This window comes from Callorhinchus milii, unplaced genomic scaffold (genome assembly GCF_018977255.1).
Source record: "Callorhinchus milii isolate IMCB2004 unplaced genomic scaffold, IMCB_Cmil_1.0 Scaffold2, whole genome shotgun sequence".
NCBI lineage: Eukaryota > Metazoa > Chordata > Chondrichthyes > Chimaeriformes > Callorhinchidae > Callorhinchus > Callorhinchus milii.
In genome coordinates this window covers 81755977-81771530 of record NW_024704743.1, presented here as the reverse complement: position 1 = coordinate 81771530, position 15554 = coordinate 81755977, and positions in this window count along the sequence as shown.

Genomic DNA, 15554 nt, shown 5'->3' with positions numbered 1-15554 from the left:
ACAATAACAACTTGGATTTATATAGTGCCTTCCACGCCGGACATCATCTCAGAGCGCTTCACAATAACGGATGCCTGGGGGAGGGGAAGGTGACCGAAGGCACAGTCAAAAAGAAAGGTCTTCAGTTGAGACCTGAAAATAGGAAGAGAGGGGGTGAGGCGAAGGGAGTGAGGAAGGGAGTTCCAGAACCTCGGGGCGTAGTGGCAGACGTATGGTAGAGTGGAGGATTCGGGGGACAAGGAGGAGTGCAGACCCAGTGGAGGAAGGCAACGGGCACTGTTATGAGGAGAGAGGAAGTCAGAGAGGTAGGGGGGTATGGAGGAGTGTAGGGATTTGAAGACAAGGGTGAGGATCTTGAAGTCGATCCTCTCTGGGACAGGCAGCCAGTGCAGTCTGGAAAGGACTGGGGTAATCGGGGAGCGAAGTTTGGTGCGGGTAAGAATGTGGGCGGCAGAGTTTTGGATGACCTGGATTTTGTGAATGGTAGTGGAGGGGAGACCGGCGAGGAGGGCATTTCAATAGTCCAGCCGAGAGGTGACAAAAGCATGGACCAGGGTTTCAGCGGCTTTTGGAGTGAGGTATTGGCAGAGACGGGTGATGCGTCAGAGGTGGAAGAAAGCAGTGCTGATGAGGGACCGGATGTGGGGGAGGAAGGATAATTGGGGATTGAACCTGACGCCTAGGTTGCGTAAGGGTTTGGAGGGTTTTAGGGAGAGGTCGGGTAGGTGGAGGAAGTGAGAACTTTGTGATTTTAGACGTTGACGAGAGCCAAAGAGTATGGCTTCTGTCTTGTCAACATTCAGCTGAAGGAAATTCGCGCTCATCCAGCTCCTGATGTCTGACAGGCAGGCTGACAGAACATCAAAGGACTGGGGGTTGCAATATGAGGTGGAAAAATAGAGTTGGGTGCTGTCCACATATATGTGGAAGTGTACCCCATGATCTGTGGATGACATCCCCAAGAGGGAGCATGTAGATTAGAAAGAGGAGGGGGCCAAGGATGGATCCTTGGGGTACCCCGCAGGTGACCGGGTGAGAGCGGGAGAAGAAGCCGTTTATGTAGATGTACTGCTGGCGGTTTGTGAGGTAGAACTCAAACCAGGTGAGTGCGGTCCCACTGAGGTGGATGACTAAGGAAAAGTGATGGAGGAGGATGGTGTGATCGACTGTGTCGAAAGCGGCGGAGAGGTCCAGGAGGACAAGGAGGCAGAGGGAGCCCTGGTCACAAATAGAGAGGATGTCATTTGAGACTTTCACAAGCACAGTCTCTGTACTGTGGACAGGGTGGAAACTGGACTGGAGGGGTTCGAAGAGGAAGTGGGAACAGAGGTGTGCGCTGAGTTGATTTGCAACAATGCATTCTCGGACTTTTGAGAGAAAGGGCAGGTTTGAAATAGGTCAGCAGTGGCTGGGGTTTGAGGGATCTAGGGAAGGTTTTTTGAGGAGGGCGGTGATGACAGCAGTTTTGAGGGGGTCAGGGACTGATCCGGAGGAGAGGGACTGGTTGATGACATGAAATGCTATATTAATGAATAAATCTAAATTAAGGTGAAATTCAATGGGAAAGAGACAGGAATACAATGGGAAAAAGACAGGAAAACAAGAGTGTAAATGGAGCACAGCAGAGACTGTCCTCACTGTAACCTGGCAATAGTGCAGCTATTTACTAACTGACCTCTAGGAAATCAAATTCCAGTTAATGTAATTTATTTAAGTATGCCTCTGTTCTGTGGCTCTGACAGAGTAGGCAATGTTCACATAAATCATCACTCCAAAGTTTAAAAGACATTGGTAATTCATTACCTGAGGGATTGCATTCTACATTAAACAAGTGATACATCATCACAAACACAATATGGAGCTTGTGGCACCAAAACACCCAATAAATGTCTTTGACACAGCTAAACAAGCAGAATGTAACCTTTGAAACCACTAAGTGCCAGGGGAAGATTTTCAAATTTCACTTTGTCAGTCAGTGTTTCCTCTTGTGACATTTGCAAAGTGTTTCTAAATCAGTTCAATTTGCAGAAATTAAGACACAAAATCCTGAAGGACTGGATAAGGAGGAATTACTATGTATTGCTCAGTGGAGGAGATGGTTACCATTTCCATTGCTCAAGTTGCCAGTCCAATTTGCCCTGTTTGTGTATCAAAGCCTAGCAACCACATTGCACTTCTATAGTACTGTAAAACCTTTCTGTGCCTCTGTTATATTCCCAGTGATAAATGGGAGTATGGGTACATCAGGCCTAACTAGCCTCCAGGATGTTTCCGATAGGTAAGGGCCAAAACTAACAATAAATGTAATCGGTTCTACATAGCAGAGCACCATTATAGAAGAACCTTGTCATGTAGCTGTGTTCCTGAGTTTGGACTCTAAAGGATTGCATGTTGTCAGCTGATGGGTTGATGAAATGTTCAAAGCCAGCACTTCACATTAAGTAAATCATAAGCAAAGTGTTTGAAATCTTTGCATTCCAGCCATTAATTCAAAAAGTGCTTGAAAAACACTTTAACCCAAAGAATGTACCATATTTCCTGCTGGCTAATATGAAAACTGACCCACAAGACTACCATCCCCAATTGTTGGCTTCCTGTTAGTTTTAATTGTTTTGGGAGAAATTCTGTCCTATGAAGAGAAATTGAGAAACCTTTTCACTCCCTCCTTATTATTTAAGGTCTGTCTTATGATGTGGTTCTTTGACTATGCTTTCAGTCATTCTTTCCACTCCCCACCCCATTTGGCTACCAATCCCAACTCAGGTACCAGCCAGCAGTGTTAATGCTTTAAGATGTCCTCCCAAAGTGAAAGGCGCTATAGAAATGTAAGTTGTATTGTTTTGTAGTTTCACATCCAAGTAAGTCAGAGGAGTAAGAAGGGCTCTTATCTGACCATTTTCCATTAAAATAGTTTTATAATAATAATCCTTGCCTTTGACATAGCACCTTTCATGTCAGGAGTGTTCTTAAAGCGCTTCACAGGATATACTACAAAAATGTCTATGCAGTTTGTAGGGGAATGCGTCAGCCAATTTGTGTACAGCAATGTCCTATAACTGTTGTTCGAGTACTCCTGATGGCCTATTAGCAAAAAGCACTAGGTCGTAGAAATTGGTTGGTTGCAGGTTTGAATCCTGGTCAGTGCTGAGTTAGTTCATTTCAGGAGTGAAACATTTATGGTGCTATAATTGTCCTCGTTGAAAGGGTTGGGGAGGAGGAATCAGCCAAGGTTCCTACTTCTGAGATACTTCCTAAAAAGTGTGCCTTTGTGAGTATTGGATGAGTACAGTTTGAGGCTGTGATGTTCCCATTGCCAGCAAACAATAATAATCCTTGCATTTGATATAGCGCTTTTCACGTCAGGAGGACATCCCAAAGCGCTTCACAGAACACACTGTAAACTGAATTGACTGTATATTTGTGGGCGAACGCGGCAGCCAATTGCGCACAGCAGTGTCCCACAAACAGTCATGGATTTAAAATGACCAATTTATTATTGTTTTTGGTTTTGGAGGGATTATTATTAGGCGTGTGGAGTAAGGAAACTTGCCCAAGGTTTCGCCCTGCCTGGAATTGAACTCGGGTCTCTAGCTTGCAAAGCGAGTGCTCAACCACTGAGCTACAGGACTCCGAAACAATCTGCCAACACCCACTGTTCAGCCTCACACCTAAACGATGGCCACCTGCAATTTGTTATGGAGCATTGCATTTTTCACCCCAATTATCACATTTTCAGTTAAATAAAACAATAAATAACCTTTGTATTTGGTACAGCACCTTTTACATCAGGAGGACATCTCATAGTGCTTCATAGGATTGACTGTGTATTTGTGGGCAAGTGTCGCAGTCCAAATGTCAACAGCAATGTCCACCTGCCAGCGGGTGAACATAAAGAAGATCTTAAGTTTGTCTCTTGACGAATGTTAAGTTCACTTACAAGAGCCAGGAAGTGGTGGGGCCACTACAATTGGCTTCAGAATTCCTGGACCAGAAAAATCAATCTGCTGACTTTCCTGCTCCTGATCGCCTTCCCATGATTTTTGCTGGAAAAATGGTGAGAAAGAGAAATTGTCAATGGTGCTCCCTGAGTGTGTTTGGGCTTGTCAATGATGAATCCTCCCACTCACCATTGAATAATGTGGAGATGTTTTGCTCTCTGCCCTCTCCTTAGACTTTGCCAGTTGTCGAGATTTGCAATAATCCATTTTGCAAATATTAGAAATTAATGTGTTTAAAAATTATAAAAGTTTAGCATGAACAGGCTGTTCCCATTTGTTGGGGGGTCTGTAACCTGGGGACACAAATATAAGATAGCGACTCAGGAATCTAAAAGAGAATTTAGGAGTAACTACTTCAAGCAGAGGGTTGTGAGAATCTGGAGCTCGCTGCTTGAAGTAATGGTTGAATCAGATAGTGCAGATGCATTTAAGAGGAAGCTAGATATACATGAGGGAGAGGGGAATGGAAGGATATGGGAGGGAATCAGGAATATATGGAGGCTGTTACGGAATATCGACACAGTATGGACTGTTTCCGTGCTGTACATTCTATGTAATCTATGTTAAACAGCATTTGCAAACTGGAAACTATCATTAAATTATTGAATCTTGTTTGCAACAAATGCAAATTAAACCTCAAAGTGGCTGAAAAGGAGCACAAATGGGATTGGGGTGGGGAGAGAAGGTAACGTAAATAACACTGTGTCACCAAACGCACATCAGGGTGAGAAGTACATCTCCAGGTGGGAACCCCACATATGTTACTCCAACTGGAGAGAACTCTACTCTGACCTAAAATAGCCTTAGAACAGAAGTCTCAAGACTTTACCATGATATATGTGGGGGGCCTTGCAACCACTTCATATCTTGAAGTGCCTTTCCCAGGGCAAAGCACCATTCATGATGCCTGTTTTGCATTCAAGCAATTTTTTTCATCCCCCGCAGTCTAGACTCACACATGACAAATGGCCATGTTGGTTAGATACCGGAGGGAATCTGTCACCTGTTAAACTATATCCAGCAGCTTTGAGAAGGCGAATGAGGATTGAGGGGGGAGGGGAAGAGAGGGGAGTCAATATAGATGGGAAAGACAGAGAATACTTTGTATCTGTAAAAGAATTCTAATGTTAAATCTAAGTGTGTTAATTTTGCTGCTGGCTGTTAACAGTTAGCAGCTTTGGATAGCTGATACTGAAGTCAAGTGCAGAGATAGAAAGAGGTTATTTTAACTGCACAAAGCTGTGGAAACGGGAATATTTGTGGGACATTTGGAATGAGGAATGTCTGCTGCCAGCACACAGGCTTCAAATGTGTAGTTTATTTCAACCCACCTTTTGGCCTTCACTTTGGTGACTCAGAAGAAATACCTCTTTGTTCTAAAAGTATTCATTTCAGAATATATTTTTTTACGTTAAAAAAAGGCCCATTTCCAGTCATTGACTCTGACACTGTGGGTCATGGTGTAAAATAAGAGGAAATATGAAAGCTGATGATTTGAAGCCTCCAGGCTGACACACGTGCGTTATGAATGGTTTTGGTGCTGTTAATTTACACACGTGCCCTCAGTGGTGAAGGAACCAGTTTGCAAATGCTGAATCACAGGAACAGACTAGATTGCTGTAATCCTTTCTCAGAAATCATTTTTGCTGCACACTGTGCGGCAGCCTCTCCATTGCCAGATGTGAAGCTCAGCATACTTTTGGGCAAGGAATGAAGCAATTTTGAGATGTTCCCAAGTACATTGTATGATCTGAAACAAATTTCCAATGTCGCCAAAACAACAATGATTCAATATTTCCCCATTGCAATTGGGAAGAATTTTATTTTGTTTTTAATGCGCTGATATTGAGATGCAAGGATTGGAACCATAGAAATACATTCCCAGCTCTATCAACACAATTCGACACCTTTCAGATCAGAGGCTGTCTCAAAGAACTTCACAGGATTTATTATAAAGTTTAGTGACTTTTATAGGCAAACTGCAGGAGTCATTTGTGAGCAGCAATATCCCACAAACAGATATGGAGTGAATAACCAATTTTGTCTGTGGGATTGTTGGCCAGGACAAGAGAAATTCCCTTCACTTTTTGAATAATGTCATGGGATCTTTAACATCCACCTGAACAGACCAATGGGACCTCGGTTTAATGCCTCATCTGAAGATTGGTAAGAACAACAAAGAAGCACTGTACTGGAGTGTCATCCTAGACAATATCAGTTCAAAGCCTTAATGTAGGGCTTGAACCACAACCTTCTAACACAGTTGCAAAAGTGCTAACAACTGACCCAGGAATACACCACGGTTCCCATGGTGATGCACAGGCCTCATCCAGTGCCACAGATGAAGCCCAGCCTACCTTGGGATCAAATGTACTTTCATTCTCAGAAGAAAATAAAGTTAAGAAATGACAGGGGTCCCTGACATGGCAGGAGCCTCGAATCATCTCTCACCTCTGTACGTTTTTATTTCCTGGCACTGATGTGAAATAGTAGCATCTGTAACTAACAGTAGATTGGGTCAGAATATTGTGGGTTCAAGCCTCACATCCTACCTTGAGCTCATAGTCCAGGCTGACACACAGTCCTGTGCAGAATTGGCAAACTGCTGTATTATTGGAGATATCGTCTTTAAGAGTAATGGTGAAACAAATTCCCGTTTGCCTGTTCAGGCGGAAATTGAAAAAGACATTATGAGAAAAGAGAAAGGAGTCTTATCCCAATGTCCTAGTCAACAAACCTCCCTATTAATTGATAATTTATCTCAAGACTGTTAATTGCTGGCACAAATGGGTGCCACATTTTTTACACAAATAACTAATTCAATTTATAGTCACTGTAATATATTTTAAGCTAGGAACCTGATTTAGCAGTCGAAAAAGATAATTTGATCATTCATTTTCTACGCAAAAATGCACTGCTGTTTTAGATTGCAAATATAGTTACTTAATTTGACAACAATTCTCTGAGGTGTTGACGTTATATTACTGTAATAATCTTTGCCTTTGGCATACTACCTTATCATATGGGAACGTTTCCATGGCCTTGCCCTCTCCAACCTCTCTGACCTGCTGACTCCCTGCCAACCTGCAAGCTCGCTCCGTTCATCGGGATCCGGCCTGCTCCATGTCTCCCGCCTGACCCGACCTACCATCGGTGGCCGGGCTTTCAGCCTCTCTGCCCCCACACTCTGGAACTGCATCTCATGGTCCCTTCGCCTCGCTTCCTCCCTTGCCTCCTTCAAGGCTGGTCTCAAGACCCTTCTCTTCGACCGTGCCTTTGGTCTCCCTCCCACCTCTCTGCCTTCCCTCAACCCTGCACCATCCCTTCCCCATGCTCGGGCCCCTACATCTGACTGTTCAACGCTTTGGGACATCCTCCCGATGTGAAAGGCGCTCTATAAATGTAATTTTGTTGTTGTTGTTTCAAAGTGCTTCACAAAGTTACTGTGCAGGAATATCAAATGCAATGTTAATAACCTTTACTCAGATTATTTAAAATTTCCATATTCATCCGGTGGTCGGGCCTTCAGCCTCTCAGCCCCGAGGCTCTGGAACTCCATCCCCCAGTGCCTTCGCCTTGCTTCCTCCCTTTCCTCCTTCAAGGCCGGTCTCAAAACCTTTCTCTTTGACCGAGCCTTCAGCTCCCCTCTCGACTCTCTTCCCCCTCCTCGCTCCCTCCCATCCCTCCCCTCACCCTGACCATTTCCCCCCTCCTCGCTCCCTCCCCTCCCCTGACCATTTCCCCCCTGCTCGGGTCATGACCCAACTGTGCAGCGCCTTGGGACGTCCTCCTGACGTGAAAGGTGCTTTATAAATGGAATCTTGTTGTTGTTGTTGTAGCAGTGAGAGCTCTGTTGCTTTATTGGTGAGCAGTCCTACACACACACTGTACCTTTCTGCACTTCAGGCTTTGCTGCAATTATTTTGTTTGGCAGTCAACAGTGCTGCTTCACGTCATCGTGCAAATTTAATGAGGCTGAGGTGAAGTGTCGTGCTGGACTTTTGCCAGTGTGTCTGGGAGGAAATGGCTCTAAATGCTGCAAAAAATACAGAGGCCTATTTCCACCTCACAATAAGAGGTTTAGGGTGAAACAACTGTTGTAAAATTCAGATGTCACCAAGGACCTCTCAGGATCTCTCAGACACTTGACACTTGGGTCAGAGTAAGTGAGTGCTTTTATTTTGGAGTAAAGAATCCTTATTACTTGTTGATGTACACCATATAATACACAGTTCCTCAGGAGAGAGTTTCTCCTCAAGGTGTTCGTGACATGCTCCCCACCTTGCAATGATTAAGGTACTTGTGGTGCAGCATTAATTCATTCTCCTTTAAGGCACACCACATGTTAAGTTCACAATAGCAAGAAACTAGGGGGAGAGTGTCAAACTCCCACCTGAAAATGCATTTCCATTGTATGCTGCTCCACCTTAAAATACAGAAACACTCAGTTTCAATCCTTCTAAAACTAATCTGGAAAATTAGCGTCCTATACCCACACACGTTCCTCTGCCTGAGGACTGCACTTTTTTTTACTCATCTCCAGACAACTCTACTTACCCCTTTCGTTATGTCTTTTTCCTGCATTACAATTGGATTTCATTGGATACAAACAGTGGTTTCTATTTTTCTGTCAGCGCCATCCATTTACCATCCTTGCTCAGTTGCCTCTGAGTCAGAAGACTATGAGTTCAAGGCCCACATCAGGACTTTGAACTCACAGTCTAATCTAGGCTGATACTTTAGTGCAGTTGCATTCTTGAAGGTACTGTCCTTTGGATGAGATGCTAAACTGAGATGTTAAATTGGGGACTGTAGTTAGCACTATAGACATACGTTTTGGAGTCCTATAGCTCAGTGGTTAGAGCATTCGCCTTGCAAGCAAGACACCTGGGTTCAATTCCCGGCAGGGCGAAACCTTGGGCAAGTTTCCTTACTCCACATGTCTAATAATAATCCCTCCAAAAAACAAAACAATAATAAATTGGTCATTTTCAATCCACGACTGTTTGTGGGACACTGTTGTGCGCAATTGGCAGCCACGTTTCGCCCAGAAATATACGGTCAATTCACTTTACAGTATATTCTGTGAAGCGCTTTGAGACACCTAGAAGACGTGAAAAGCGCTATATCAAATGCAAGGATTATTATTATATTATTATTATATAAGTTGATATTTTGATTGCAGCGGGGAATAGTGGAGCCATTTTGGAATCATCCTAAAGAGCAGTAATTTAAGAGCACATTAATTTTCTTCATGGGAAAGGATTTTTCTTCTGGCAGCTTGGGTCAGGTGGTAGCATTCGCATCTCTTGGCCAGAGATTGTGGGTTCCACATCAGAGCTAGAGTTCACAATCCGCAATCTGGTGCCTTGAATGACACTAAAATCTAGTAATGGGGAAGCTCTGCAGTGTTGGAGGTGCTACTTTTCAGATGAGACATTGAACGAAGGTCGGGTGTACCTTTCCTTCAGGTGTTTGTGAACACTATGACACTCCCTGTAAAAGGGAAGGGACATTCTTTTAATGTCTTCTTCAGCAGTCCTTCAGAAAAAATGGTCATTCATTCCAAGACTTTTTGTGCAAAATGACTGTTGCATTTGCCTACATAAACAGACATTGGATTTGACAATAAATACTGTAAAGTGTTTGTATATGTGCTTATAGTGCTATAACTCTTCCTAAATACCTTGTTTTACACTTTCTCTTCCTATCTTCAAAATCCTCTTAAAACCATGTCTCACAGACTGTGTCTTCAGTCAACATCCTTCCTCTGACTACTCAGTGCTCTTAATCATCTCTGTCAAAACCTTTGGGATGTTTATCTTATGTTAAAGGTGCCATATAACTGTTGTATAAAATGCAAGTTAATAGTTCTAAATAACCTTATATTTCGTTTGGCATCTATAATATTGAAACACCTGAAAGTACTTCACAGCGAATGTTGTTAAGTGATTATTTGTGAACAAACCCAGCAGCCAATTGTGCACAGCAATGACCCTAGAACGGATCTGAATTGAATTATCAATTTATCTGAAGGAATGTTGACCTGAATACCCAGAGAAAGTTCCTTAACTTTTTATCCTTCTGACCTGAAAGATTGCTGTAAGAAATATAAGGAATAATATTTATTATACTGTGTCATGGAATATTTAATGTCCATCTAAATGTGCAGATGAAGCCCCAGTTTAATGACTCATCTGAAAGATGGCACCTCCAATAATGCTGCATTGGTGTTACAATCTAGATGACGCTCATTTTGCTACTTTCAAGTGAGGTCATGCAAATCTGAACTGAAAGGAGAGCTTTGCTTCCTTTTTTTCTTCAGTTGGGTACCTTGCCAGACACCAATTATACCTCATCTGAGTAGCCAACATTTAAGTGCATGCTGTTGGATCATCCAGCATCACAGCTGAGCCCAATCCTCACGCAATGTCCACACACACTAACAGCACAAGTTACTGCACAATGATCAGCAGGATTTCTGGCTGACATTTCTTCCCTACCCATAGCCCTGAGACCAACACTGACACCTCAGCTGCTGCTTTGTTGAGATGAGGGAACTCAGTAAGGACTGGGATCAAACCTGGATATTTATGATTGATGTGATTAAAATAATGAAGGGAATTTACAAACTAGAGAAGGGACAACCCTTCCTTCTGGTAAGAGGATTCAAAGCAAGGTGACATGATCTTGAACTTTGAGCTAGGATGGTAGAAATTAGATCAGGAAACATTGAATAATAATAATCTTTGGATTTGATGTATGTCTTATCCCATCATCAAGGCGTCTCAAAGTGTTTCACAGGATGTACTGGAAAGTGGACTCACTGGGTATTTTGTGGGAGAAAACCAGCAGCCAGTTTGCGCACAGCAATATCCCACAAACAGCCATGGAGAGAATGACAAATTTTATGTGGGGGTCTATTGGCCATTACACCAGGAGAAACTCCTATCTCGTTTTGAAGAGTGCCATGGGATCTTTGATGTCCAACTGAACAGGCAGACAAGACCTTGGTTTAATGTCTCATCCAAAGGCAGCATCTCCAACAATACAACGTTCACCCCTCCATTCCCCCGAGTACTGCATTGGTGCGTCAGCTTAGACTATGGGAGTCCACGTCCCGACGTGGGGCTTGAACACACAACCTTCTGACTCAGAGGCAAGAGTGCTATCACTCAGCCAGGCTGACAAAAATGTGGAACACAATGCCCCAAGAAGCTGTAGAGGCAGAATCAATCAGGATCTTTAAAAGGGAGATAGACGGATATTTGGAAAGTAAGGGTATCATGAGGTATGGGGAAAGGAGATTGGAAGATCTGTCATGAGCTAATAAAGTGGTGAAAAACAGACTCAATTAGCCATATGGCTCAACTATACAGTATAAATAAACATACAGAATAAAGTCACTGAGTCAGCAGGGGAGCGTAAGGGAGAGCTGTTTAATTTTGAGCTGAGTCCAGAGTCTGTAAAACTGCTATATTAATATGAAGAACGTTTAAGTTGAAGGTTTCACTGCATGTTGCCTGTCATAGCCTGGCACTGCAATCGGCAAAAAACATTTCAAATCTCTTTCTTTTATCTCATACTCTTTAATTATTTCTTCCCAACAATTTTACTTTTTAAGGGCTATTTTATTTTTTATTGCTGACCAGCTACTTACTGGTGCCTCCATGCTCTACTGTGATCAAAGTCTGCTCTGGTGTAAAAAAACTGGAGATTGGACGATTCTGAATTCATAAAAAGGACCTGAAATCGACAAGCCTGGGGATGGGACAATGCAGCCAGTGTACATCTGAATTTAGTTTCCTGCTTTAAATGTAAGTTACAGTCCTGCTACTGTCCTCCCAATGTGAACCGCACTCTTCCTCTGCAGCACCTCAGCAATGCATATCCAAGGGGATCTTACAGTCTGCAAGAACTGGCATGAATGAATGGATTTATCATCATCAGGCCAGCAGCCCAGAATTGGTGGTTTAACCCCCTACTGGGGCTGTGTACTAGAGCTTCAGTAAAGTTCTCATCATTGAATCATATCATAGCTGCTGGCTGAATCAAGCTACAAGCAGAATCTGGGTTTTGGGCTGAAGATTGGGGGAAATGAATGCTTGCACTATGCTGTGTGCTTCTCTGACCAATGCACTTGAAATAAACTTATAAGATCCCTATCCTATTGAATCACTTCATGAATTTCTCCATCATTTTTCAGACACAGGAAGAGGAAGACTGCTTAAGCAGCCTTTATTGACGCGCCCTTGTTTTGCCAGGAGTCTGCTTGGATCAAGAGAAAATGGAAATGGAAATAAAATCCAGTGAGGAAGCAGGGCAAAAAAGGGCAACACGTTGAAATCCCTGTGCAAGTGTTCACCCCCATCAATGATTTTGTGAAATCAGAGTTAAGCACTCCGAGATGCTATCCTCAGTGAAGGATACTAATAAATGCAAGTTGTTGTTGTGGTCATTGTTTAGATGGGCAACTTATGTCTTTTTTGATGCTCCTTTTTTCTGAATAATTGTCTTATTTCCTTTTCCCCTGTCCTTCCTCTGCAGGCTGCTCATTGCTAACCACAATAAGAGCCCGACCCCTCTCTGCACCATCTCTAGCTCCCACAGCCTCCTGCAGGCTGACAATGTCCCACTAAACCCACCGCCTCTCGTCTTAGCGTGCGCATCTTGGCTGCCGCCCTCGACCCAAGCTGGCCCTCCCTCAAAGTGCCCCCCTCCTTGCAACTCTCCTGCTCTTTCCTGCTCTCTCTCCGCCCTCCCCGCCTCCTATCTCTGCTTGACCCCCCACTGCCTCCCTCTGCTCCAGCTTGGGAATCCTCCACCGGACTTATCATGGAACACAGGGTTGGCTGTCCAGCAGCCGCCACACTGACTGCCCCATTCCCCACTATCTCTGCAAGCCACTTCGGACCATGACCCCGGGGGCTAACCTCTCCTCCCTCATCCGCATCTGCATCCTCCCTGCCAACCAATCCACTAAACCCTCCCATCCCACACATCCCCTTGCCAACTGCCCACTCCACATTGGCCTTCCAAACGTCCAATCCATCTGCAATAAGACCCTGGCCGTCAATGATTTCATCCTTGATGAAAACATTTACATTATGGCCCTCACTGAAACCTGGATCACCCCAGGTGACACCTTTCCCCTCACTGAGGCCACACCACCCGGCTACACCTACCACCATACCCCATGCCCCAATCCCGTGGGGGTGGTGTGGCCCTCATCTCCAAGTGTCACTTGTCCTATCCTCCTATTCCATCGGCTCATTCCCCTCTTTCGAACACCTTGCCCTCTGCCATCCCTCCCACCTCTCTCTAAAAATCCTCTTAGTTTACCTCCCCCCAAAATCCTCCCCCACCTTCACCTTTGATATCTCCATCCTCCTTGCTTCCCTTTGCCTCTGCTCCGACCGTCTCATCATCCTAGGCGACTTCAACCTCCACTTCATCCCCTCCTGCTCTACCTCCTCAGACTTATAATAATAATAATCCTTGCATTTGATATAGCGCTTTTCACGTCAGGAGGACGTCCCAAAGCGCTTCACAGAACACACTGTAAAGTGAATTGACTGTATATTTGTGGGCGAACAATTGCGCACAGCAATGTCCCACAATCAGTCGTAGATTGAAAATGACCAATTTTATTATTGTTTTTGGCTTTGGAGGGATTATTATTTGGCGTGTGGAGTAAGGAAACTTGCCCAAGGTTTCGCCCTGCCTGGAATTGAACTCAGGTCTCTCACTTGAAAAGCGAGTGCTCTAACCACTGAGCTACAGGACTCCACAGGACTTCTCCTCTCTCCTCTCCTCTCTCAACCTCTCCCTCCACATCCGCTCTGCTACCCACACCCACGGTCACCCACTCGAGGGCCTCAGCGTCTCGGATGTCACCATCACTGACAAGGTCATATCTGACTACCATTTCATCTCCCTCAACTCCCAGATCCCTCTCCCCACTGCCTCCAAATCTATCACCATCTTCTACTGCCCGTGGAAGAAGATCTCCCCGCAGTCCCTCTCCGCTGCCCTGGAGTCCTCTGAACTCCTCTCCCTCTGGCCCACCTCTCGCACCAACCCACTCGCTGTGCTTACACTTCTCCCCAGCACCCTCTCCACCACACTCGGCAGCCTTGTCCCCCTCATCTCCTGAGCTGCTCCTATTCACGATCCTCACCCTGGTTCACCAGCCACTTCTGCTCGCTTAAGGGCCAGGTGTGGGCTTCCAAACGCACCTAACTCAAATCCGGCCTAATGGTCCACCGCCACATCTGGCTGGACCTCATCAAAATCTACCTCTCCACTCTCGTCTCAGCCAAATCATCCTTCTATTCCAGGTTAATCCTGTAGGAGAAGGGCAAACCCAGGCTCCTGTTCTCCACCACCAACCAGCTACTCCGCTCTCCCCGCCACTCCTCACAGATTCTTTTCTCTGACTCTTACTGTGAGAAAATGCTGGAGTTCCTCAAGTCCAAAATCAGGGGAATCGCTCAGCTGCCACTGCCCTCCCAACTTCCGCCCCCTCCCGAGCCCCAACCCACACTCCGACAATTACCCATCCCTCCTTCCACACCTTTGAACCTGTCACCCCCTCCTCTGTCTTCACCACCATACCCTCCATGAAGCCCACAACCTGCTCCCTGGACCCCATTTCAACCCCTCTCCTTAAATCCCAGCTCCACCTCCTTGCCCCACAACTCGCCGACATCATCAACCTCTCCCCGTCACCTGGCACTGTTCCTTCCCCCCTCAAAACAGCCATTATCACCCCTACCTTGAAGAAACCTTTCCTTGACCCATCACAGCTATTCAGCTATCGGCCCATCTCAAACCTCCCTTTCCTATCCTAGGTCCTTGAGAGAGCCATTGCCTCCTAGCTTCGCTCTTTCCTCTCCTCCCACTCCCTACATTAACCTCTCCAATTGGGTTTCCGTGCTGCCCACAGCACGGAAACTGCTCTGGTCAAGGTCACAAATGACATCCTGACCATGTGTGTCCAGGGCTCCCTCTGCCTCCTCGTCCTCCTCGACCTCTCCACTGCCTTTGACACTGTAGACCATTCAATCCTCCTCCACCGCCTCTCCTCCCACCTCAACCTTCATGGTTCTGTCCTTGACTGGTTCAGGTCCTACCTTTCATACCGACTCCACTTTGTCGCAGCTAACGGCTTCTCCTCCAGCCCCCGCACCATCTCATGTGGTGGTCCTCAGGGCTCTGTCTTCAGTCCCCTCCTCGTCACCCTCTACATACTCCCCCTTGGTGACATCATCCGCAGACATGGGATGCATTTCCACATGTATGCGAATGACACCCAACTCTGCCTCTCTGCCTCCACCCTCAACTCCAGGACTACTGGCGTCCTGATCGACTGCCTGTCTGACATCAAGTCCTAGACGAGGGACAACTTTCCCCCAACTGAACGTCAGCAAGACTGAGGCCCTCCTGATTGCCTCCTGCCAGCGCCTCTGCACCTCGGGCACTGGCAGCATCAGCATCCACGGCTGCACACTCAACCTCACTAAGCCATCAGGAACCTGGGTATCTTGTTTGACC